Source organism: Bufo bufo, chromosome 4 (assembly GCF_905171765.1).
Source record: "Bufo bufo chromosome 4, aBufBuf1.1, whole genome shotgun sequence".
NCBI classification, from domain to species: domain Eukaryota; kingdom Metazoa; phylum Chordata; class Amphibia; order Anura; family Bufonidae; genus Bufo; species Bufo bufo.
In genome coordinates this window covers 616725115-616748852 of record NC_053392.1, presented here as the reverse complement: position 1 = coordinate 616748852, position 23738 = coordinate 616725115, and the positions used below count along the sequence as shown (strand labels likewise).

Genomic DNA, 23738 nt, shown 5'->3' with positions numbered 1-23738 from the left:
GTGCTGTACCTCCATATATCTACTCCCTCATCTCCATCTACCATCCTACTCGTGCTCTCTGTTCTGTTAGCGACCTAAGATTAATAACCTCCATAATTTGTACCTCTCAAGACTTTTCTCGAGCTGCACCTACCCTCTGGAATACTCTGCCCTGGAATACTAGGTCAATTCACAACTTCTCCACCTTCAAACGTGCCTTAAAAACACATTTTTTCAGGCAGGCTTATCAAGCTACCTAAAATGACTTTTCCCAAACTAAACCTTTCCCCCACCAACTCTTCTGGCCTAAACTCGATCCTCTAGTATTCCCAAACCCGAAGCAGATCGGCCGGCACCACTCCTGTCAGTTCAATAATGGCTCAAATCCTACTTATCACAATCAACTACCTTATGTATCACCCCCAATTCCCCATAGATTGTAAGGTCTTGCGAGCAGGGCCCTGACTCCTAGTGTTTCAGTTGCATATTAGCCAGTTACTTTTGTTTTGTACATGAACCCTATGAATTTGTAAAGCCCTGCGGAATATGGTGGCGCTATGTAAATACATTTTATTATTATATTATTACTAGCAGAAGGACCCGGCTTCGCACGGGTATATTTAATCTATTTCATTGTATGTTTCCGTGTGGCGTAAAAAGAAATCGACAGTTTCCCCCATAACAGTGACCTCTATAGTACCCGCCCCTTTAACATTAACCTCCACAGTGCCCGACCCTTTAACAATGACCTTCAGAGTGCCCACCCCTTTAACAGTGCCTGCCCCTTTAACAGTGACTGCCCATTTAGCATTCACCACCCCTTTAACAGTGACCTTCACAGTGACTGCCCCTTTAACATTGACTTTCACAGTGACCGCCCCTTTAACAGTGACTTTCACAGTGACTGCCCCTTTAACAGTGACTTTCACAGTGACCGCCCTTTAACAGGGACCTTCATAGTGCCCGCCCCTTTAATAACTGTGACCTCCACTGTGCCCACCCCTTTAATAACAGTGACCTCCACTGTGTCCATCCCTTTAAAAACAGTGACCTCCACAATGCCCGCCCCTTTAAGCAGTAAAGAAAAATGGCTGGGTTGTTATGGAATCCTGGAGTAAAACTGTGTTTATGGCAGTTGGGATTTGAAGAGAAAGGCTTGCAGGCTCGTATTAGCTAATGTGGGTCATTTTTTGGGAATATTTCAGGAACAGTACGTCCTTGATAGCTGAGACCCTGTCTAAAACCTTCCCGGACACCTGATGTACCTGTGTGCCAAATTTGGTGAAGATTGGTCCAGTCGTTTGGTCGCGCATAAAGAACGTCCAGACTGACAGACAGAAACTCATTTTTCTATATATAAGAGATAAATGAGACGGTTGGCGTAGAAAGCAGATGCAAGGCTTACCTGAGCTGATCGGTGTTGTCTATTGCTGCTAAAGGTATTGTCATCGTGGCCAGGTGACTGTCGCATCACAACCACTTATACTGGAAGGGATTTATCAATGGCTACTTGAATGACAGATATTATCTATAGAGCTGAAGATGTAGAGAACCCTACTATCAGAATATGAATTTTCAAACAAATGAGAAAAATAAGAAAATCTCTACTAAAGGGGGAAAGTACTGCTAATCTGTCATTAAATATCTCAAGTTTTCTTAACATGGAATTCCATTTACTGAGTTACAAGCTACTACCACAGAAGGGTCAAATTCTAGGACCCAGTATGCCTGCTAATGTGCCTGATTTTGTGTATTCTTCACAATTCTTATTAGGATTAAAAATTTTACATTCTGTCTCTTAATATTACCAAATCGAATTCCTCATTTCCAGTTCGCAGAACAGATTATATGAAAGAAAGTATTTTGGTTTCCGTGATGAAGGTTCCTTCTTTGTGGATGAAGAGACTCGCAATGTTGACTTGAGTTTCCCTCTGTAATGATCATCCTGTTTCCTTCCTATGGGATAATCATGTCATAAGATATTAAGAGCGATCATTCCATATTGTTCCATTATATTTCTAGTTATTAAATGTAATGTATATTTTTTTGTCCGGTTTTTTAACCCCTTCAAGTCCAAGACAGTTTTTACCTTAAGGACCAAGCGACATTTTGCAAATCTGACATGTTTCACTTTATGTGGTAATAACTCTGGAACGCTTTTACTTATATAAGCGATTCTGAGATTGTTCTCTCCTGACATATTGTACTTAATGTTAGTGGTAAATTTGAGTCAATATGTTTCACCTTTATTTATAAAAAATTCCCAAATTTACCGAAAATTTTAAAAATTCACCATTTTTAAAATTTGAATGTCTACATTTAAAGCAGATTGTGATACCTCATAAATAGTTTTTACTGTACATTTCCCAGATGTCTACTTCATGTTGGAATCATTTTGTAAATGTCATTTTTTCTTTTTTAGGACGTTAGAAGGCTTAGAATTTTAGAAGCATTTCATAAAATCTTTAAGAAAATTTCCAAAGCCTACTTTAAGGTCCTTCAGTTATGAAGTCACTTTGTGAGGTTTACATAGTAGAAACCACCCATAAATGACTCCATTTTAGAACCTACACCCTTCAAGTTATTCAAAACTGATGTTACAAACTTTGTTAACCCTTGAGGTGTTCCGCAAGAATGAAAGGAAAATGGAGGTGAAATTTCAAAATTTCGCTTTTTTTTGCAGATTTTCCTTTTTAATCTATTTTTCCCTGTAACACAGCAAGGTTTAACAGCCAAATAAAACTCAATATTTATTACCCTAAATCTGCAGTTTACCCCGTAAACTGCTGTGCGGGCACTTGGCAGGACGTAGAGGTATAGGGGTTTTAGAGGGCAGATTTCACTGGGATAATTTTAAGTTGCCATGTCATAGAGATGGACTTGCGGTACGCCCAGCAGTCGATTCGCCGAAAATACGAACATATGGCGATATTCGCACGCTCCATATTATCGCCGAACTTTGACCCATGAGACATCCATCAAGTGGGACAGGACAGCCAACTGAGATGTTTTAGCACATGGACACACCCCCTACCCTATAAATAAATCCGATCTGGCAGCCATTTTACATTCTGTTTTTTGCCAGTGTAGAGAGAGGTTGCTTTGTGGAGCAGGGACAGACTGTTAGGGACACCAGCTTCCAGCAAATACTCATTAATCGGTTCTATATACCTGTTTCCACAAAATACTGATAGAGGGGATTGATATACCGGCTTCCACCAAATATTGATTGAGGCCTGCAATATACCTTCTTTCACAAATACTGCTCTTCTATAGGGACTTTGTCACAGGGTCATTTTGAAAATGACAGGCAGAGGAACAGGCAGGAATAGGCATTTTGTACAAAACCATCTGCATGTGGATCCAACACTCCCTGAATTTTATGGCGGTCATTATGGCGCATAACAGGTAGTATTTAGTGTTAGCACCCGTCTCACAGAGATCGCCTTGACGTACAGCAGACGGGCTCAGATGGTTTTGTACAAAATGCATTGGCCAAGCATCTCACTTTATAAATAAGCGTAGCATTAGCACCATAATTTTTGTAATCACTATTTTTGTGACTATGGCATTGTTGTACTTTATCTGATTTGCAGGGTGCTGCTGCATTGTCTTTTTTTCTTCTAGGTCTTTGCCATGGCAGCGTGCACCTGCGCACTGGGAGGTGCTGACTAATACAGATGTTGTAGATTGCCAAAAAAGTATTTTTTTGCTAACAGAATATGAAAGCTGTATATATTAAACTTGAATTTAACACTTGCAGATCTGGAAAATACAGTTTTTTGAAGAAAAAAATAGTGTGTTTTTAAAACCCCAGAAAATGATGGGTGTATTTCTACCTTAAATTGCACACTGACTAATCCAGATGTTCTAGTTTGCCCAAAAAAAATTGTGATTTGCAATGTCACAAAAGCTCAGATGCAGTGCTGGTGCACTGAGCATGCATAAAATGGCCGCCGCCACCCACCTAACTAACAGAATTCTAAAAGTTAGTATTTTTTGGTCAATGAGCTCAGAGCAGGGTAAAACGATAGTGCCCTGCACCCACACAACTATTTGTCTGTAGATCGCTGAGTTAGATTCTTTCCTATTCTCTCCCTGAAATCACAAGTCCAGCAGCATCCTCTCCCTACACTTGTAACAGCAGAGTGACGTGCAGCGCTATGTGACTCAAGCTTATATAGAGGCTGGATCACATGCTGCTCTGGCCAATCACAGCCATGCCATTAGTAGGCATGGCTGTGATGGCCTCTTGGGGCAAGTAGTATGACGCTTGTTGATTGGCGCTGTGCAGCCTTTCAAAAAGCGCCAAGAAAGCGGCGAACACCGAACCCGAACTTTTACGGAAATGTTCGGGCCGGGGTCCAAAAATCCTAAAGTTCGGTACGAACCCGAACTTTACAGTTCAGGTTTGCTCAACCCTACTCATGAGTTTCCTTCCTTCCAGTCTGATGTTTGCTTCATGGTTTTCTTCCTGTCCAGTGAACCTTTGGCCCAGAAGAAAGTTCCAAGGAGCCTGCTGAGAACATTCATGCACTAACCTTTCTAAAGAATTTACTACACCAGTTGATTCCAAAGAAGAGAGGGTATGTAACAGGCCATGGGTATAGATCCACTGCTTCAACTATCGAGGTTGATTTTGGGTGAAATCTAAGGGCATTGTCCTGGTGGTTCCCTGGTATTCACCTTTTTGACATCTTTACAGGGATCTGGACTTTACACAAGGGAACAAACCAGGCTGCCACTGTCACACCTGTGACAGGTGTTAGAAGGTCTGAAAGACTGGCTGCACATGAGTGATCTGACAGCCTCTTTTGTTTTCACTTTGTCTGTGTGTTTGTGGTATGTCCACACCTCCTGTTCAGGTATGGATCATGTGACCTTTTCTTCCCCTATTTAGTCTGACTTTACCAATCACTCCTTGCTCTGTAAAGCTTCATTTGGTTTTGGAAGAGCTAGAGTGTGGTTCTTGTTGAAGTCCTGTTCATCCATCATCCTCAGAAGTTAAGTGTTCCAGTTGTTGTGTTTTGTATTCCCCCCCCCCCCCCCTCGGTTGTTTACTAGGTCTCAGCGAGACGCTGGTTCCTTCACCAGGGACATATTGGACCATCCAAGTCTCCAGTGGCTGCTGGGTTTTTCTTTGTAAAGAAAAAGGATGGTACCCTGAGGCCATGTCTGGACTTTCGTGAGCTCAATCGTATTACCATCCGTGATCCTTACCCCCTTCCTCTGATTCTGGATTTGTTTAGTCAAATTGTCGGTGCCAAGGTGTTCTCTAAATTGGATCTGAGGGGGGCATATAATCTGGTAAGGATCAGGGAGGGGGATGAGTGGAAGACCGCATTTAATACCCCTGAGGGTCATTTTGAAAACCTAGTCATGACCTTTGGGTTAAAAAATGCTCCTGCAGTTTTTCAGCACTTTGTCAATGACATCTTTCATCATCTGGTGGGGAGGTTTATCGTTGTACACTGCGTGCAGAATTATTAGGCAAATGAGTATTTTGACCACATCATCCTCTTTATGCATGTTGTCTTACTCCAAGCTGTATAGGCTCGAAAGCCTACTACCAATTAAGCATATTAGGTGATGTGCATCTCTGTAATGAGAAGGGGTGTGGTCTAATGACATCAACACCCTATATTAGGTGTGCATAATTATTAGGCAACTTTCTTTCCTTTGGCAAAATGGGTTAAAAGAAGGACTTGACAGGCTCAGAAAAGTCAAAAATAGTGAGATATCTTGCAGAGGGATGCAGCACTCTTAAAATTGCAAAGCTTCTGAAGCGTGATCATCGAACAATCAAGCATTTCATTCAAAATAGTCAACAGGGTCGCAAGAAGCGTGTGGAAAAACCAAGGCGCAAAATAACTGCCCATGAACTGAGAAAAGTCAAGCGTGCAGCTGCCAAGATGCCACTTGCCACCAGTTTGGCCATATTTCAGAGCTGCAACATCACTGGAGTGCCCAAAAGCACAAGGTGTACAATACTCAGAGACATGGCCAAGGTAAGAAAGGCTGAAAGACGACCACCACTGAACAAGACACACAAGCTGAAACGTCAAGACTGGGCCAAGAAATATCTCAAGACTGATTTTTCTAAGGTTTTATGGACTGATGAAATGAGAGTGAGTCTTGATGGGCCAGATGGATGGATTGGTAAAGGGCAGAGAGCTCCAGTCCGACTTAGACGCCAGCAAGGTGGAGGTGGAGTACTGGTTTGGGCTGGTATCATCAAAGATGAGCTTGTGGGGCCTTTTCGGGTTGAGGATGGAGTCAAGCTCAACTCCCAGTCCTACTGCCAGTTTCTGGAAGGCACCTTCTTCAAGCAGTGGTACAGGAAGAAGTCTTCATCCTTCAAGAAAAACATGATTTTCATGCAGGACAATGCTCCATCACACGCATCCAAGTACTCCACAGCGTGGCTGGCAAGAAAGGGTATAAAAGAAGAAAATCTAATGACATGGCCTCCTTGTTCACCTGATCTGAACCCCATTGAGAACCTGTGGTCCATCATCAAATGTGAGATTTACAAGGAGGGAAAACAGTACACCTCTCTGAACAGTGTCTGGGAGGCTGTGGTTGCTGCTGCACGCAATGTTGATGGTGAACAGATCAAAACACTGACAGAATCCATGGATGGCAGGCTTTTTAGTGTCCGTGCAAAGAAAGGTGGCTATATTGGTCACTGATTTGTTTTTGTTTTGTTTTTGAATGTCAGAAATGTATATTTGTGAATGTTGAGATGTTATATTGGTTTCACTGGTAAAAATAAATAATTGAAATGGGTATATATTTGTTTTTTGTTAAGTTGCCTAATAATTATGCACAGTAATAGTCACCTGCACACACAGATATCCCCCTAAAATAGCTAAAACTAAAAACAAACTAAAAACTACTTCCAAAAATATTCAGCTTTGATATTAATGAGTTTTTTGGGTTCATTGAGAACATGGTTGTTGTTCAATAATAAAATTAATCCTCAAAAATACAACTTGCCTAATAATTCTGCACTCCCTGTATACTTTGATGACATACAAATATATTTGCCTAATATGGAGACTCATCAGGATCATATGAGATGGAAAAGCGTGTATTTGCAGTACAGGAAGTGCAATTTCTGGGTTACCTGCTCTTATCCTCAGGTTTTTGTATGGATCCCGAGGAGGTCCGTGCCCTGTTGGACTGGGATCAACCCGAAAATCTGAAGTGCTTATGCGGTTTTTGGGGTTTACCAACTACTATTGTAAATTTATCTTGAAATATTCATCGGGTGTTAAACCTTGAACAGACATGACTAGGAAGGGTGCTGATATTTCTATCTGGTCTGATGCGGCATTACAGTCCTTTTCTGCTGTGAAGGAATGTTTTGCTTCAGCCCCTATTCTGGTGCACCCGGACGTGTCTCAGCCATTTATTGTTGAGGTTGACGCGTCCGAGGTAGGGGTAGGAGCAATCTTGTCGCAGGGTCCTTCACCCAGTAAATGCTGAAAGGAATTATGATGTGGGAAATAGGGAATTGCTAGCCATTAAGTTGGCGTTCGAGGAATGGTGTCATTGGTTGGAAGGAGAAATTCATCCTATTACGGTAATTACGGATGACAAGAATCTGGCCTACCTGGAGTCGGCTAAGCGACTGAACCCAAGGCAGGCCAGATGGTCATTGTTTTTCACCAGATTTAACTTCATCGTCACTTACCACCCTGGGGTTAAGAACATCAAGGCGGATGCTTTGTCGCGTAGCTTTCCTTGGTGGGTGAGTCTAATGACCCTAGTCCAATTTTATCTGAAGAGGTAGTCATATCCGCTCTTTATCCTGATCTCGAGGCCAGGGTGTTGGAGGCACAGAAGGATTCTCCGGACTCTTGTCCTCTGGGGAAATTGTTCCTTCCGAATTACGTCACAAGGTGTTCAAGGAACATCACTGTAGGGTGCTTGCTGGGCACCCTGGGAGCAGATTGACTGTCGATCTCATCTCTCACAGATTCTGGTTGCCGGGGTTGCGTAAGTGTATTGAGGACTATGTGTCAGCCTGTGGTAACTGTGCACGTGCTAAGGTGACACATACTCGGCCTTCCGGATCTCTGCTTCCATTGCTCATCACGTCCAGACCTTGGACCCATTTGTCCATGGATTTTATCACAGATCTACCGAATACTTCGGGAAAAAACGTGATTCTGGTGATTGTCGATCGTTTTAGTAAAATGGCACACTTTATTGCATTACCTAGTCTACCCAATGATAAAACTCTTGCACAGGTGTTTGTCGATAACTTTGTGAAACTACATGACATTCCCTCTGATGTGGTGTCTGATAGAGGGACTTTGTTTCCAGATTCTGGAAAGCGTTCTGTACTCGTCTGGGTGTACAAATGTCCTTCTATTCGGCATTTCATCCTCAGTCAAATAGACGGACGGAGCGCACTAATCAGAATCTGGAGACTTACTTAACTTGAGATGTTTTGTTTCAGAGAATCAGGGAGAGTGGTCTTCAATTTTGTCGTTAGCTGAGTTTGCTATAAATAACCGTAGACAGGAATCCACTGATAAGTCGCCGTTTTTTGGGGCATATGGGTTCCATCCACAGTTTGGTACATTTTCTGGTGCTCAAAATTCCGGCATTCCTGAGGAGGAGCGATTTTCCTCTTCTTTGTCTTCTATTTGGCAAAATAACCTGAAAAAGATGGGCAACAGGTATAAGCGTGCGGCTGACAGGAGTAGAGTTGAGTGAACCTGAACTGTAAAGTTCGGGTTCGTACCGAACTTTAGGTTTTTCGGCACCCGGACCCGAACCCGAACATTTACGTAAAAGTTCGGGTTCGGTGTTCGGCAATTTTTATGGCGCTTTTTGAAAGGCTGCACCTTGCACATGCTGGAGAGACTGTGCGAGCAGCAGCAGGCCATAGTGGAGTTTCAGCTGCAGCATGCACGGGTGAGTCGCACTGCGGAACAGCACCACTTCACCACCAATGACTGGGCCTCCATGCGAGACCTGTGTGCCCTGTTGCGCTGTTTCGAGTACTCCACCAACATGGCCAGTGGCGATGACGCTGTTATCAGCGTTACAATACCACTTCTATGACTCCTTGAGAAGACACTTAGGGCGATGATGGAAGAGGATGTGGCCCAGGACGAGGAAGAGGGGTCATCTCTAACACTTTCAGGCCAGTCTTTTAGAAGTGGCTCAGAAAGAGGATTTTTGCAACAGCAGAGGCCAGGTCCAAATTTAGCCAGCCAGGGCCCACTACTGGAGGAGGATGGGGATGAAGCATGTTCACAGCGGGGTGGCATCCAACGCAGCTCGGGCTCATCACTGGTGCGTGGCTGGGGGGATACGGAGGACGCAGACGATACGCCTCCCAGAGAGGACAGCTTGTCCTTACCTCTGGGCAGCCTGGCACACATGAGCGACTACATGCTGCAGTGCCTGCGCAACGACTGCAGAGTTGCCCACATTTTAACGTGTGCTGACTACTGGGTGGCCACCCTGCTGGATCCCCGTTACAAAGACAATGTGCCGTCCTTAATTCCCTCACTGGAGCGTGATCGGAAGATGCGCGACTACAGGCGCACGCTGGTAGACGCGCTCCTGAGAGCATTCCCGACTGACGCCGGGGGACAAGTGGAAGCACAAGGCCAAGGCAGGGAAGGAGGAAGAGGTCGCCAACGCAGCTGTGTCAGCGCCAGCACCTCAGAAGGCAGGGTTAGCATGGCCGACATGTGGAAAAGCTTTGTCACCTCGCCGCAACAACCGGCCCCAACTGCTGATATGGAGCGTGTTAGCAGGAGGCAGCATTTGAACAACATGGTCGAACAGTACCTGTGCCCACGACTACACGTACTGACTGATGGTTCTGCCCCATTCAACTTCTGGGTCTCCAAATTGTCCACATGGCCAGAGCTTGCCCTGCAGCCAGTGTACTCTCTGAATGTGTATTTAGCACGGCAGGAGGCGTCATTACAGACAGATGCAGCCGCCTGTCCACAGCCAACGTGGACAAGCTCACGTTCATTAAAATGAACCAGGCATGGATCCCACAAGACTTGTCTGTACCTTGTGCAGAATAGACATTTATACCACCATCAAACATACATTCTTGTACTCAAGTCAAGTGCAATGATTCTTTGTTTTCTTTTTTTTTTTATTTGTCCCAATATTTTGGGGGCTACCTACCCAATAAAAAATAACATTGTTGGCTACCTGTTCCTCCTCCATTGCTGCCTCCACCTACAACATCACATTCACCGCCTCCTCAACCTCCGACTCCATATCCACCTCCTTCTCTGAGTTGCAGGTTAATAATTTGTAATTTTTTGTTATTTTATTTCATTTTAAGTTATTTCCCTATCCACATTTGTTTGCAGAGCAGTTGCCATGCTCTTAAGCACATTTTACTGCCTTTTACATCCCTCTAGCCTTTTCAAGGACTATTTTAGAGCCATTTTAATTTTAAAAAGTGGCAATTTTAGTGCCCTAAATAAAATAAAAAAAATCTTATTTTCAATTGTCGGGTGACATTTTACCATTATTGGCGTATACAAACCCCTGGGTGACAGGGGCCTAAATCTCTCAAAATCCTCTGTTCTATTGCTGGGTGCAGTGCCGTTTCTAGGGGCGGGCGGGATCGGCGGCCGCCCGGGGCGCTGTCAGAAGGGGGGCGCCAGCAGGGGCGCCCTCTTCTCGTTTCTCTGCCGTGCGCCCTGCCTCCCTCCCTCTGACATCTCGCCTGACCTGCGCCCGAGTGCCGGCCCGAGTCCTCTCACTCTTCAAACAGTGCGGGCGGCACTTACTGACGTCACGCGCCTGCTCCTCCCACTCGGCGGCGCAGACGCGTGACATACAGTGAGTGAGTGAGCGCCGCACTGCCTGCCTGTTACCGCCCGCCCTGAGCCCCTGAGCAGTGCTGATGCCTGCTGTGAGGTGAGTGATGGTCTGGGGGGGGGGGGCATTAACTACAATGGGGGGACATTAATTACAATGGGGGGGGCATTAACTACAATGGGGGGACATTAATTACAATGGGGGCATTAATTACAATGGGGGGGCCACTGTGGGAGACATGAAAATGGGGGCCACTGTCACTGTGGGGGACATTAAGTTTAATAAGGATCACTATGGACATTATTTAGAATGGAGGCTGCTGTGGTGTCATTACTCATTATAACTGTATAATGTCTGATAGGCCTAGTCCTGAGCTGAGTTATATTACCCTGCCCTGTATAATAATGTACCCATCCCTGATACCCCTTAGTTATATTACCCCGCTGGAGTAATATAACTAAGGGGTATCAGGGTACATTATTATACAGGGCAGGGTAATATAACTCAGAACTAGGCCTATCAGACATTATACAGTTATAATGACACCCACAGCAGCCTCCATTCTAAATAATGTCCATAGTGATCCTTATTAAACTTAATGTCCCCCCACAGGCAGGCAGTGCGGGCGGCGGCGCTCACCTCACTACTGTACGTCACGCGGCGCGTGACGTACAGTAGTGAGGTGAGCACCGCCGCCCGCACTGTCTGCCTGTTACCGCCCGCCCGGAGCAGTGCTGAGAAAGAAGCCTGCTGTGAGTGAGAGCCTGAGTCTATGGGACAGTGCGTCACTGGGTGCGTCACTGTGACCGTCCGTGCAATGTGGTTCCACATTTTTTACAATGGGGAGACACTTATTTCATCGAGCAGTTTTGAGGGGGGGGGGAGAGTTTTTTTGACACTCGCCCTGAGAGAAATTTTACCTAGAAGCTGCACTGGCTGGGTGACATGAACCACCTTTTGCCGTGAATGAACCCCTGCTCTGCATTGCTGACAGGGAACTAAATTTAGTGAAAACATCTGTTACTGATAGAAAGATGCGCGACTACAAGCGCACGCTGATGATGGCATTCCCACCTGACAGCGGGGGCACAGTGGAAGCACAAGTCGAAGGCAGAGGAGGAGGAAGAGGTCGCCAACGCAGCTGGGGCACCACCAGCACCTGAGAAGGCAGGGTTAGCATGGCCCAAATGTGGAAAAGCTTTGTCAGCCTTGGAGGTGCTGACCTGCCCTGCAGCCAGTGTGTAGTGTGAAAGTGTGTTTAGCACGGCAGAGAGCATTATCACAGGCCGCAGCCAATGTGGACAAGCTCACATTTATTAAAATGAACCAGGCATGGATCCCACAGGACTTGTCCGTACCTTGTGCAGAATAGACATTTACAGTATACCAGCCTCAACCATCCATTCTTGTACTCAAGTGCACTTATTCTTAGTTTTATTTTGTTATATGTCCCAATTTATAAATAAAAAATAATACAAATCAGTGTTGGCTATCTATTCCTCCTTCACCGCCGCTTCCACCTACACCGCCACATACACCCATCCACCGCCTCCTCAACCTCCTACTCCTAGATCCAGATTGTTATTTTAAATTTTTCTGTATTTTATGTTATTTTAAGTCATTTCCCTATCCACATTTGTTTGCAGAATAGTTGCCATGCTCTTAAGCACATTTTGATACCTTTTGCAGCCCTCTAGCCCTTTCCAGGACTATTTTAGAGCCATTTTAGTGCCCAAAAGTTTGAGTCCCCATTGACTTCAAGGGAGTTCGGGTTCGGGGTTAAGTTCGGGCCCCGAACCTGAACTTTTTTTTCATGTTCGGCCGAACCTGCCGAACCCGAACATCCAGGTGTCCGCTCAACTCTAGACAGGAGACGTATGAGTGGTCCGGACCTGAGAGTGGGTGATTCTGTGTGGTTGTCAACAAGAAACATTAAACTTAAGGTACCTTCTTGGAAGTTGGGCCCAAGATTTATTGGTCCATATAAGATCACTGCCATTGTTAACCCTGTAGCTTTCCGTCTTGAACTTCCTCAGGCTTTGAAAATCCATAGCGTATTTCATAAATCATTGTTAAAGAAATGTGTCACACCTGTTAAGCTGTCCTCCTTTCCTCCCGCTCCTGTCATGGAGGACGGCAATTTAGAATTTCAGATCAGCAGGATTGTGGACTCTCGAGTTCTCCGAAGATCACTCCAGTATCTCGTTCTTCGTAGAGGGTACGGACCAGAGGAGAGGATGTGGGTTCCAGCGACCGATGTTAATGCTAGTATGGTGAGAGAATTCCACAGAGCTCATTCTGATAAGGTCGGTCCTGGGTGCCCAGAGATCACCCGTAGATGGGGGGGTACTGTCACACCTGTGACAGGTGTTAGAAAGTCTAAAAGACTGGGTGCACATGAGTGATCTGACAGCCTCTTTTGGTTTCACTTTGTGTGTTGCTGGTATGTCCACACCTCCTGTTCAGGTGTGGAGCATGTGACCTTTACCTCCCCCTATTTAGTCTGACTTTACCCACCACTCCTTGCTCTGGATAGCTTCATTTGGTTTTGGAAGAGTTAGAGTGTGGTTCTTGTGTAAGTCCTGTTCATCCATTATCCTCAGAACTTAAGTGTTCCGCTTGTTGTGTTTTGTATTCCCCCACCCCTGGTTGTTTAGTAGGCCTCAGCGAGATGCTGGTTCCTTCACCAGGGAAGGGAACGGGTTGTCTCTGCCCTATCATTACCTTTAGGGGATCCGAGGGTCACCAGTGTTTTCTAGGTTCCTGTGTATGGGCACCTCTACCATCGTGCCCATACGAATAGGAGTTAGGGCCAGGAGCAGGGTTTTATAGGTGATGACCATTTTCCTTCTCTAGCGGTGAGGCCTAGTGTCTTTCCCCTTTCTTATTGTTGTCTTTTGGTGTTCTCCCCTACTACATCCGTGACAGCCACCTCCTGGAGTAGTCCTGGTATAGATGGCAGCTGACTCCTCTTCAGACTCCTGTTGATCTGTCTCAGATGGAGTAGCCCCCCCTGGGAATTCATTCAGCATTGCGACTTCCTCATCTTCCTGCTCCTCGGCGGCTTAATAAATGACACGACGCATTGCACGCTCCAGAAAGAAGGCGTAAGGTATGATGTAACTGATGGCTCCCTGGCTGCGACTGACCAGTTTGGTGATCTTATCAAATGGCCGCAGTAGTTTGCATGCATCGCGCATGAGCAGCCACTGGCACGGTGAAAAGAAACCAAGCTCCCCAGAACCTGTCCTGCCGCAGAGTTCGTACAAGTAGTCGTTAACGCCACGTTTCTGCTGGAGCAGCATATCAAGCATCTTCTAAAATGGGCAGAGATTTTGCTGGCCTGCCGCAAGACGTCCTGGACCCGGGGTATTTTGGAACGAATCGTTGCACGACTAAGTTCAGGATGTGTGCCATGCACGGCACGTGTATCATTTTGCTCTGTTTCAGCGCACTCAGCAGATTGGTACAGTTGTAGCACACCACTTTACCAGCTGTCAAATTGAGCGGGGTTAGCCACGGATCGGCCTGTGACCGCAGAGCTGAAAGGAGTGCAGGACCGGTGTGGCTCTTGGCTTCCAGGCACAACAGCCGCAGCACAGCATGGCAACGTCTCACCTGGCACGTCAAATAGGTTCTGGGGAGCTTGGGGGGTGCAGCGGAAGAGGCGATAGCAGTGGAAAAGTAGGAGTCAGCCAAGGAGGAGAGGAAGGATGGAGTAGAAGGAGGAGAAGAAGAGGCAGGCCTGCATGCAATCAGTGGTGGTAACACCAAATACACATGGGTGCCACGGGTGTATGCTTGAAAGTCATCAGAAGGTTCACCAAGTGGGCAGTAAAAGTTATGTACCTTACCTGCCCGTGCTTGCTAGACCAAGTGTCTGTGGTCAGATGTACTGTATCTTGGCACCAACACTGTGTGCCAGAGATACATTCACTTGCCGCTGAACATGGCCATATAGCTCTGGGATGCCCTTCTGGGAGAAATATTTCCTTCCGGGGACCTTCCATTGCGGTGTGCCAATGGCCACAAATTTTCTAAAGGCCTCCGAGTACACCAGTTTATATGGCAGTAGTTGGTGGGCTAGCAGTTTCGACAAGCCTGCGGTCAGCCATTGGGCAAGAGGGATATCCGGCGTCATCAACTTTTTACGTTCGAACATTTGGGCCACGGAAGCCTGCCTTTTTCCAGATGAACGCAACAACGGCACAATGAAAGGTGGAGTGGAGGACAAATGGGAGGAGAGAGGAGGAGAAGAGTCAGGACGTGGAGCGCCGGGAGTCTGGTTTTGTGGGTTCTGACAGTGTTTCTCCCACTGGGCTCGGTGATGGGAAGCCAGGTGCCTTCTTAAGGTGGTCGTCCCTAAGTGAGTGTTGGGCTTACTGTGACAGTACTGGGAGCGACAGATGTGACCGTGCATGGTGGATGGCTCGCTCCAGATACATTTGCAGTCTGCTTTTTGCCTCCTGTGCACTGCGAGTTTTGCCTGCTTCTGCTCCCTATCTGCTGTTCCATCTCTCCCTCTAAACTCCACTCCACTTCCTCTCTTATGGGCACCCACGTGACACGTCATCATCGTCACCTTCACAACCACTGACATTAGAGATCTATGAGTAGGCAGCAACAGTGGGGACCTCCCTCCTTGGGCTGACCTGGGTACTGTCGTCAGACCGCTGGGTGGCAGCCGTTGCTACCTTCTCTTCCTCAACCAATGCCAAGAATGGCTGCACATCTGTAAGGTCTGTGAAGGGATGGGAAAATAATTCCTCTGACTCGAGTGGAGGGGCTATGGTGGTGGTGGTGGTGGTGTTTTTGGGGGTGCACTCTGCCTGTCATTTTCAAAATGACCCTGTGACAAAGTCCCTATAGAAGAGCAGTATTTGTGGAAGCAGGTATATCACAGGCCTCAATCAATATTTTGTGGAAGCTGGTATATCAATCCACTCTATCAGTATTTTGTGGTAACAGGTATATAGAACCCAATAATGAGTATTTGCTGGAAGCCGGCAAATCAAGCCCCTTAATCGATATTTGGTGGAAGCCGATGTATCGCAGGCCTCAATCAATATTTGGTGGAAGCCGATATATCAATACTCTGTATCAGTATTTTGTGGAAACAGGCATATAGAACCCAATAAGGAGTATTTGCTGGAAGCTGGTATATCAAACCCCTTAATCAATATTTGGTGGAAGCTGGTGTATTGCAGGCCTCAATCTATATTTGGTGGAAGACGGTGTATCACACTCCTTTTTTTGGGTGGGGCAACAGGTATATCACACCAGTTGCAATTAGTTATTCCAATAGCGTTTGTCCCTCTATCTAGCTGCAGTATCGCAGCAGAACCGCACACAACTGCTGCACAATACAAATGCACTGTAATATACTTTCTATGTTAGAAAGTATATTATAAGTATATCTCACCCCTCTGTATGTCACACCTATCGATAGCACACCTATACCAGTGCTTAAAAGGACTTTTGTGGCCCTATTAGCTAGCGTTTGGTGTCCTTAACAGTCTGTACCTGCTCTACACAGCAAGGTCTCCCTACACTGGCAAAATCCAGAATGTAAAATGGCTGCCAGATCGGGTTTATTTATAGGGTACGGGGTGTATCCATGTGCTGAAACATCTCAATTAGCTGCCCTGTCCCACTTGAGGGATGTCTCAGGGGTCAAAGTTCTTCACAATGATAAGAATATGGCGCCGGCGGACATCGCCATATGTTCGGTGAACCACGAACGAGCAAAGTTCACCGCGAAACAACTACTGGGCGAACCGCAAGGCCATCTCTACTCATAATACATAAAATAATGTGGGTACACATTTTTTATGAAAACGCCGCTATTTGTTGCCGGGGAGGGCGAAAAAAGTTTCTTTATTGCGTAATCGTGGTTCTAGCGACCACGTGACCTTCCTGCTTATGTGAAACTAACTGGTTGCTGGAAGACGGGTAAATAAACTTCCGAGCCTCCCTGGTGTGGAATGGGTGACGCAATCGCTAGTATCGCGATTACATGACCTGAGGTGTAGTCACCTGACTTGTTGTCACGGTGAGGAAAATAACAGTTGCCATTAAAGGCACGCAGGTCACGTGATCACTGTTATCGCGATCACGTGGCCGGAACAGCTCGATTTGACAGAGAGGCTGGGTGTGGTACATGGGTAGTCAGACAAGAGATGACACCTTCACGGGTTACTAGTGCAGCGTCCCACTGGGGCACACCTAGGGGTTCCCTTACCCCTCTAGAGGTTTCTACGAAATATGTCCCTCTTTTAGAGTAACTGTACGTGACGTCGGCTACGGTTAAGCAGCGGGAACGCAAGGCTCCCTTTGTGTGATGGAATGTGCCAAAGATAGGATAGGTCAGAGTGGTGTTGAATAGGCCCCAAAATCCCTGGGGATGATGGATACACTTGTCACTGTGTTTCTACCTTTGGTGATGTTTGGAATCCCAAGTGAGATGGTCCGAAGCAAGTGCAAAGGAAAGGGGTTAACTTGGATAGGGTGGAACAAAGCGATGGCTTGAACGATATGGAAATAAAGTTGAGTCCAGACTTGAATAAACAGTTGCTTTTACTTGCAGTAAAATTGTAATCCAAATGGTTTCCAGTAACTTGAATTATCTTGGTCTCCAGCAGGTATCAGCAAAATACTGGCAGGCATACACTCTCAGCTCTGCTATATCTTCAGTTGCTCTTTTCTCTCTGCTGTATCTTTCTTGTAGCTTAGTTAGCTCAACTATGTCAGTAGTAGAGGATCTTTCTTTAGGCAATCCTTTCAGCTTCTGTACTGGCTTTAAATATAGCAAGCTTCGCCTCAGCTTGGACTAGGAAGGCAATGCAAACCAAGGTAGAGGATGCAACCAGGTGCTCAACCTCGAGTTGTAAGGTTGGCGTGCCAGACAGGGCCTAATAGAAGCCTTGGAACCTTTGCCCAGGAGGGGCATGGCTCCTGCACAACCTTCTCCCACTAGGGGGGAACTAGACTGCACACAACCTCTCCCCAGGAGGGGGAAAGCTAGACTGACTGGAATGCAAGGCACAGGGGCGACATGCCCCAGCCCTTGCTTGCTTCTCCCAGCAGGGAGGAAACAAGACTGACCAACTAACTCCTCCTCTCGCTCAGAGGCTGGAAGGGGATTTCCAGACTCTGCTGCACAGCACTGCCGGTTGTATTGCTGCCACCGGGTGGTAGACCAGGTTATTACACTTAACATTACATTAGATAGGAATGAATAAATTAGCTTATGGAAAGGGGTAGCAAGGTGTAGAAAGGAGTGGTAGTGTCACTCTGGGGCGTTACACTAGAAAACCTCAAACTCCAGCCAGGAGGTGGATCCATAGCCCAGTCAAATAGCAAGGCTGATCAGCACCTTAATCAGCAGCTGGACAGAGAGCAATAGGAAAGGATTAACTCTCGCAGTGCTGAAACAAAGTTCACTGAGCACTAGCTCCAATACACACAGGGGGAGGGGAGCAACTGTAGTAGCGATAGTAACGGGCTACTCCCTAGTTCCAGCAGCCCAGACCTGATGGCTTCCCCCTTCCTGGTTGGAGAAGCTTAGCTCTTTCTCGTAGGCTGTGGCCTGCTTCTGGACAGCATTTCTCTCCTCCTTGCAGGCTAAAGCCTGTTCCTGCTTTGCCTGTAGGATGTGCGCACTCCTTCTCCATTCTGATCCTGAGCTGCCTGCCCTCACCTCCTGTCTCTCTTGAACCTTATGGCAAGACATATCACAGTCTGAGAAAAGTGGTGGGGAGGGTGAGGATTCTGGTGATGATTGTGTGTTGGACTAGATAACAAAACAATAACAAACACAGGTGCACTCTGCAGTATTACTAAATCCTCAAACTGTTTTTAAAATTGAGAGATTAGTCAACATGTCCTACGGTGTAGAACATGTCTAAGCCCGGACACCGCGACAAGGTTTCTCAAGTAGCCCGGGGCTACTTGAGAAACCTTGTCGCGGTGTCCGGGCTTAGACATGTTCTACACCGTAGGACATGTTGACTAATCTCTCAATTTTAAAAACAGTTTGAGGATTTAGTAATACTGCAGAGTGCACCTGTGTTTGTTATTGTTTTGTTATATTGTTATATTAATTATTACATCCGCACTTGTTACCTTGTGTAGGATGTCTATTGTGGTACTTGTGGTTCGCTGCGGGCATCCTCCATTGTATGCATTTTGCTGGGGATTGCCATTAGCAACGGGCCACAAGTGCAGGATCTGCTCCAATATATATATGCACAACTGCATGTGGGTTTGAAGCACCTCCTGCTAATGCCAACCTGTCTTCTTAGTTTGTATATATAGATTTCTGGATGTGTTGGACTAGACCTGAAAACGTGCCAGAGCTAAGCCAAACTTGGCTGCCGCTATCTTTGTGCAAGTATCTCCCGTCAGGCATTTTTATCCACGATGCCGGAAGACAAAAGTATTGCTCTGTGCAAGGTCTGCAAGAGTAAAATAAGTTGTGAGCAGTCAAACACAAACATAGGCATCACAACTCTACTGAACCACATGGAGCAGCATTACCCCCCAGCAAGTGCAACAAGAATTCCTTCTCCCAGACTCCGCTGCGGCAGCCAGACTGCATACATGGGCCGAACGGAGTCTTTGTCGTCATCATCATCAGTTACTGTTTCTCATGCTCAGACTCTTCCTCCGCTCTGTGATTAGCCATCAATAACAGAATGTGTGGCAAAAAAACAACTCTACACTCCCAGCAACACGATTGTGCGCAAGCGTAACTTCCACTTGGCCATGTTGCTTTTGGTGCAGTCTTTGCTGTATCATTTAGTAGAGTATGCTGCCTTTAGGGAGCGGATGGTGTGCGCTCTGCTTTGCTGGATGATACCTAGCTGGCATTATTTCTCCCAAAAAGCCATCCCCCACTTGTACTCTCACATGGAGGAGAATGTGAGCCGCTTCTTGCAGTTGTCACTTTGTGGCAACATGCTTGCCATGGTGGACACCTGGGGCAGTTGTTAAAGACAGGGACAGTACTTATCCACCTTCTCCTCCATGGACATCCTCTCTTACCCAACAACCACAGAGAAGAGTGTCGCTCCCACTCCCCCTCCCTCCTATCACATATGTAAAGTCAGGTGTTGCATGCAGTGTTGTGGCTGCACAGCCGATCACTTGCTAAAGTGCATTAAGCAGCAAACATCCTGCTGGCTGTCTCTCTGCCACCTTCTACTGGACAATATGGTTATCGACTATACCACATAATAGTGGCCACGCTGAACCTGGGGGAAATAACGCATGCTCGCTGCATAGTGCATGTGATAAACTTAGACTTAAATACTTAAATTTATCCTAGAACATATGCTCACCTAACAGGGGACGATGGTGGAAGAAGAACAGCTAACACATCTTGATGCCTGCCCTGTAGCTGTTGGAGTCCTACAAAATGTAAATCTCATGGAGGATGATGAGGAACTGTCACTGGAGGAGGAGGATGATGATGATGATGACACTGACCACATACCCAATCAATTCAGTGGGGGCAGAGCTAGAAAGAACTGGGTCCTTGGGCACGCTGGCCAGAAGGGGCGAGCTGTATCCTTGCTTGCGTACTGACAGTCATATCATTGACATAAAGCAGTCTGATGATTACTTGATAGCCATGCTTTTAGATCCTCGTTATCAAAGCAAAATGGGGGAATGTTTTCCTCCTGCTGAGAGGTAGGCAAAATTACCTTATTACCAGGAAACGCTTTATAAGCAGCTTGACGCAGATTCCTGCCACCAGTGTGTATGAAAGGGAGGCCATCTTCATTGCCACAAGCAGCAGAAGCTGCAAGAGCCAGTTTAGTCTCCTCAATATCATGGGGGAACCATGAGTCTGTGCAAGAAAAGAGAAACACCATGGGGAGCGGTCTGTGTGAGAGAGAGGGAGCCATGGGGAGCGGTCTGTGTGAGAGAGGGGGAACCATGGGGAGCGGTCTGTGTGAGAGAGGGGGAACTATGGGAAGCGGTCTGTGTGAGAGAGGGGGAACCATGGGGAGCGGTCTGTGTGAGAGAGGGGGAACGGTCTGTGTGAGAGAGGAGAACCATGGGGAGCGGTCTGTGTGAGAGGGGGGAACAATGGGGAGCGGTGTGTGTGAGAGAGAGGGGAACCATGGGGAGCGGTCTGTGTGAGAGAGGGGGAACTATGGGGAGCGGTCTGTGTGAGAGAGGGGAGCCATGGGGAGCGGTCTGTGTGAGAGAGGGGGAACCATGGGGAGCGGTCTGTGTGAGAGAGGGGGAACCATGGGGAGCGTTCTGTGTGAGAAAGGGGGAACCATGGGGAGCAGTCTGTGTGAGAGAGGGGGAACCATGGGGAGCAGTCTGTGTGAGAGAGGGGGAACCATGGGGAGCGATCTGTGTGAGAGAGGGGGAACCATGGGGAGCGGTCTGTGTGAGAGAGGGGGAACCATGGGGAGCTGTCTGTGTGAGAGGGGGGAACAATGGGGAGCGGTGTGTGTGAGAGAGAGGGGTAACCATGGGGAGCAGTCTGTGTGAGAGAGGGGGAACCATGGGGAACGGTCTGTGTGAGAGAGGGGAACCATGGGGAGCAGTCTGTGTGAGAGAGGGGATAGCATGGGGAGCTGTCTGTGTGAGAAAGGGGGAACCATGGGGAGCAGTCTGTGTGAGAGAGGGGAACCATGGGGAGCGGTCTGTGTGAGAGAGGAGGAACCATGTGGAGCGGTCTGTGTGAGAGAGAGGGAACCATGGGGAGCGGTCTGTGTGAGAGAGGGGGGAACCATGGGGAGCGGTCTGTGTGAGAGGGGGGAACAATGGGGAGCGGTGTGTGTGAGAGAGAGGGGTAACTATGGGGAGCGGTCTGTGTGAGAGAGGGGGAACCATGGGGAGCTGTCTGTGTGAGAAAGGGGGAACCATGGGGAGCAGTCTGTGTGAGAAAGGGGGAACCATGGGGAGCAGTCTGTGTGAGAGAGGGGGAACCATGTGGAGAGGTCTGTGTGAGAGAGGGGGAAACATGGGGAGCGGTCTGTGTGAGAGAGGGGGAACCCTGGGGAGCGGTCTGTGTGAGAGAGGGGGAACCATGGGGAGCGGTCTGTGTGAGAGAGAGGGAACCATGAAGAGCGGTCTGTGTGAGAGAGGGGGAACCATGGGGAGCGATCTGTGTGAGAGAGGGGGAACCATGGGGAGCTGTCTGTGTGAGAGAGGGGAACCATGGGGAGCGGTCTGTGTGAGAGAGGGGGAACCATGTGGAGCGGTCTGTGTGAGAGAGGGGGAACCATGGGGAGCGGTCTGTGTGAGAGAGGGGGAACCATGGGGAGCTGTCTGTGTGAGAAAGGGGGAACCATGGGGAGCGGTCTGTGTGAGAGAGGGGGAACCATGGGGAGCGGTCTGTGTGAGGGAGGGGGAACCATGGGGAGCGGTCTGTGTGAGAGAGGGGGAACCATGGGGAGCGGTCTGTGTGAGGGAGGGGGAACCATGGGGAGCGGTCTGTGTGTGAGAGGGGGAAACATGGGGAGCTGTCTGTGTGAGAGAGGGGGAACCATGGGGAGCAGTCTGTGTGACAGAGGGGGAAGCATGGGGAGCGGTCTGTGTGAGAGAGGGGGAACCATGGGGAGCGGTCTGTGTGAGAGAGAGGGAACCATGGGGAGCGGTCTGTGTGAGAGAGGGGGAACCATGGGGAGCGGTCTGTGTGAGAGAGGGGAAACCATGGGGAGCGGTCTGTGTGAGAGAGGGGAACCATGGGGAGCGGTCTGTGTGAGAGAGGGGGAACCATGGGGAGCGGTCTGTGTGAGAGAGGGGAACCATGGGGAGCGGTCTGTGTGAGAGAGGGGGAACCATGGGGAGCGGTCTGTGTGAGAGAGGGGGAACCATGGGGAGCGGTCTGTGTGAGAGAGGGGGAACCATGGGGAGCGGTCTGTGTGAGAGAGGGGGAACCATGGGGAGTGGTCTGTGTGAGAGGGGGGAACAATGGGGAGCGGTGTGTGTGAGAGAGAGGGGTAACTATGGGGAGCGGTCTGTGTGAGAGAGGGGGAACCATGGGGAGCTGTCTGTGTGAGAAAGGGGGAACCATGGGGAGCAGTCTGTGTGAGAAAGGGGGAACCATGGGGAGCAGTCTGTGTGAGAGAGGGGGAACCATGTGGAGAGGTCTGTGTGAGAGAGGGGGAAACATGGGGAGCGGTCTGTGTGAGAGAGGGGGAACCCTGGGGAGCGGTCTGTGTGAGAGAGGGGGAACCATGGGGAGCGGTCTGTGTGAGAGAGAGGGAACCATGAAGAGCGGTCTGTGTGAGAGAGGGGGAACCATGGGGAGCGATCTGTGTGAGAGAGGGGGAACCATGGGGAGCTGTCTGTGTGAGAGAGGGGAACCATGGGGAGCGGTCTGTGTGAGAGAGGGGGAACCATGTGGAGCGGTCTGTGTGAGAGAGGGGGAACCATGGGGAGCGGTCTGTGTGAGAGAGGGGGAACCATGGGGAGCTGTCTGTGTGAGAAAGGGGGAACCATGGGGAGCGGTCTGTGTGAGAGAGGGGGAACCATGGGGAGCGGTCTGTGTGAGGGAGGGGGAACCATGGGGAGCGGTCTGTGTGAGAGAGGGGGAACCATGGGGAGCGGTCTGTGTGAGGGAGGGGGAACCATGGGGAGCGGTCTGTGTGAGAGAGGGGGAACCATGGGGAGCTGTCTGTGTGAGAGAGGGGGAACCATGGGGAGCAGTCTGTGTGACAGAGGGGGAAGCATGGGGAGCGGTCTGTGTGAGAGAGGGGGAACCATGGGGAGCGGTCTGTGTGAGAGAGAGGGAACCATGGGGAGCGGTCTGTGTGAGAGAGGGGGAACCATGGGGAGCGGTCTGTGTGAGAGAGGGGAAACCATGGGGAGCGGTCTGTGTGAGAGAGGGGAACCATGGGGAGCGGTCTGTGTGAGAGAGGGGGAACCATGGGGAGCGGTCTGTGTGAGAGAGGGGAACCATGGGGAGC

General features: G+C 48.2%; 2 protein-coding genes across 3 annotated transcripts in view; both read left to right on the top strand.

The window, feature by feature from the left end:
- LOC120999664 (oocyte zinc finger protein XlCOF6-like) overlaps positions 1-23738 on the top strand; it is a 2208135-nt gene that overhangs the window by 539329 nt on the left and 1645068 nt on the right. The gene's annotated exons all lie outside the window — the stretch shown is intronic.
- The window catches only part of LOC120999659 (gastrula zinc finger protein XlCGF57.1-like), a 225612-nt gene that overhangs the window by 18851 nt on the left and 183023 nt on the right, over positions 1-23738 (top strand). The gene's annotated exons all lie outside the window — the stretch shown is intronic.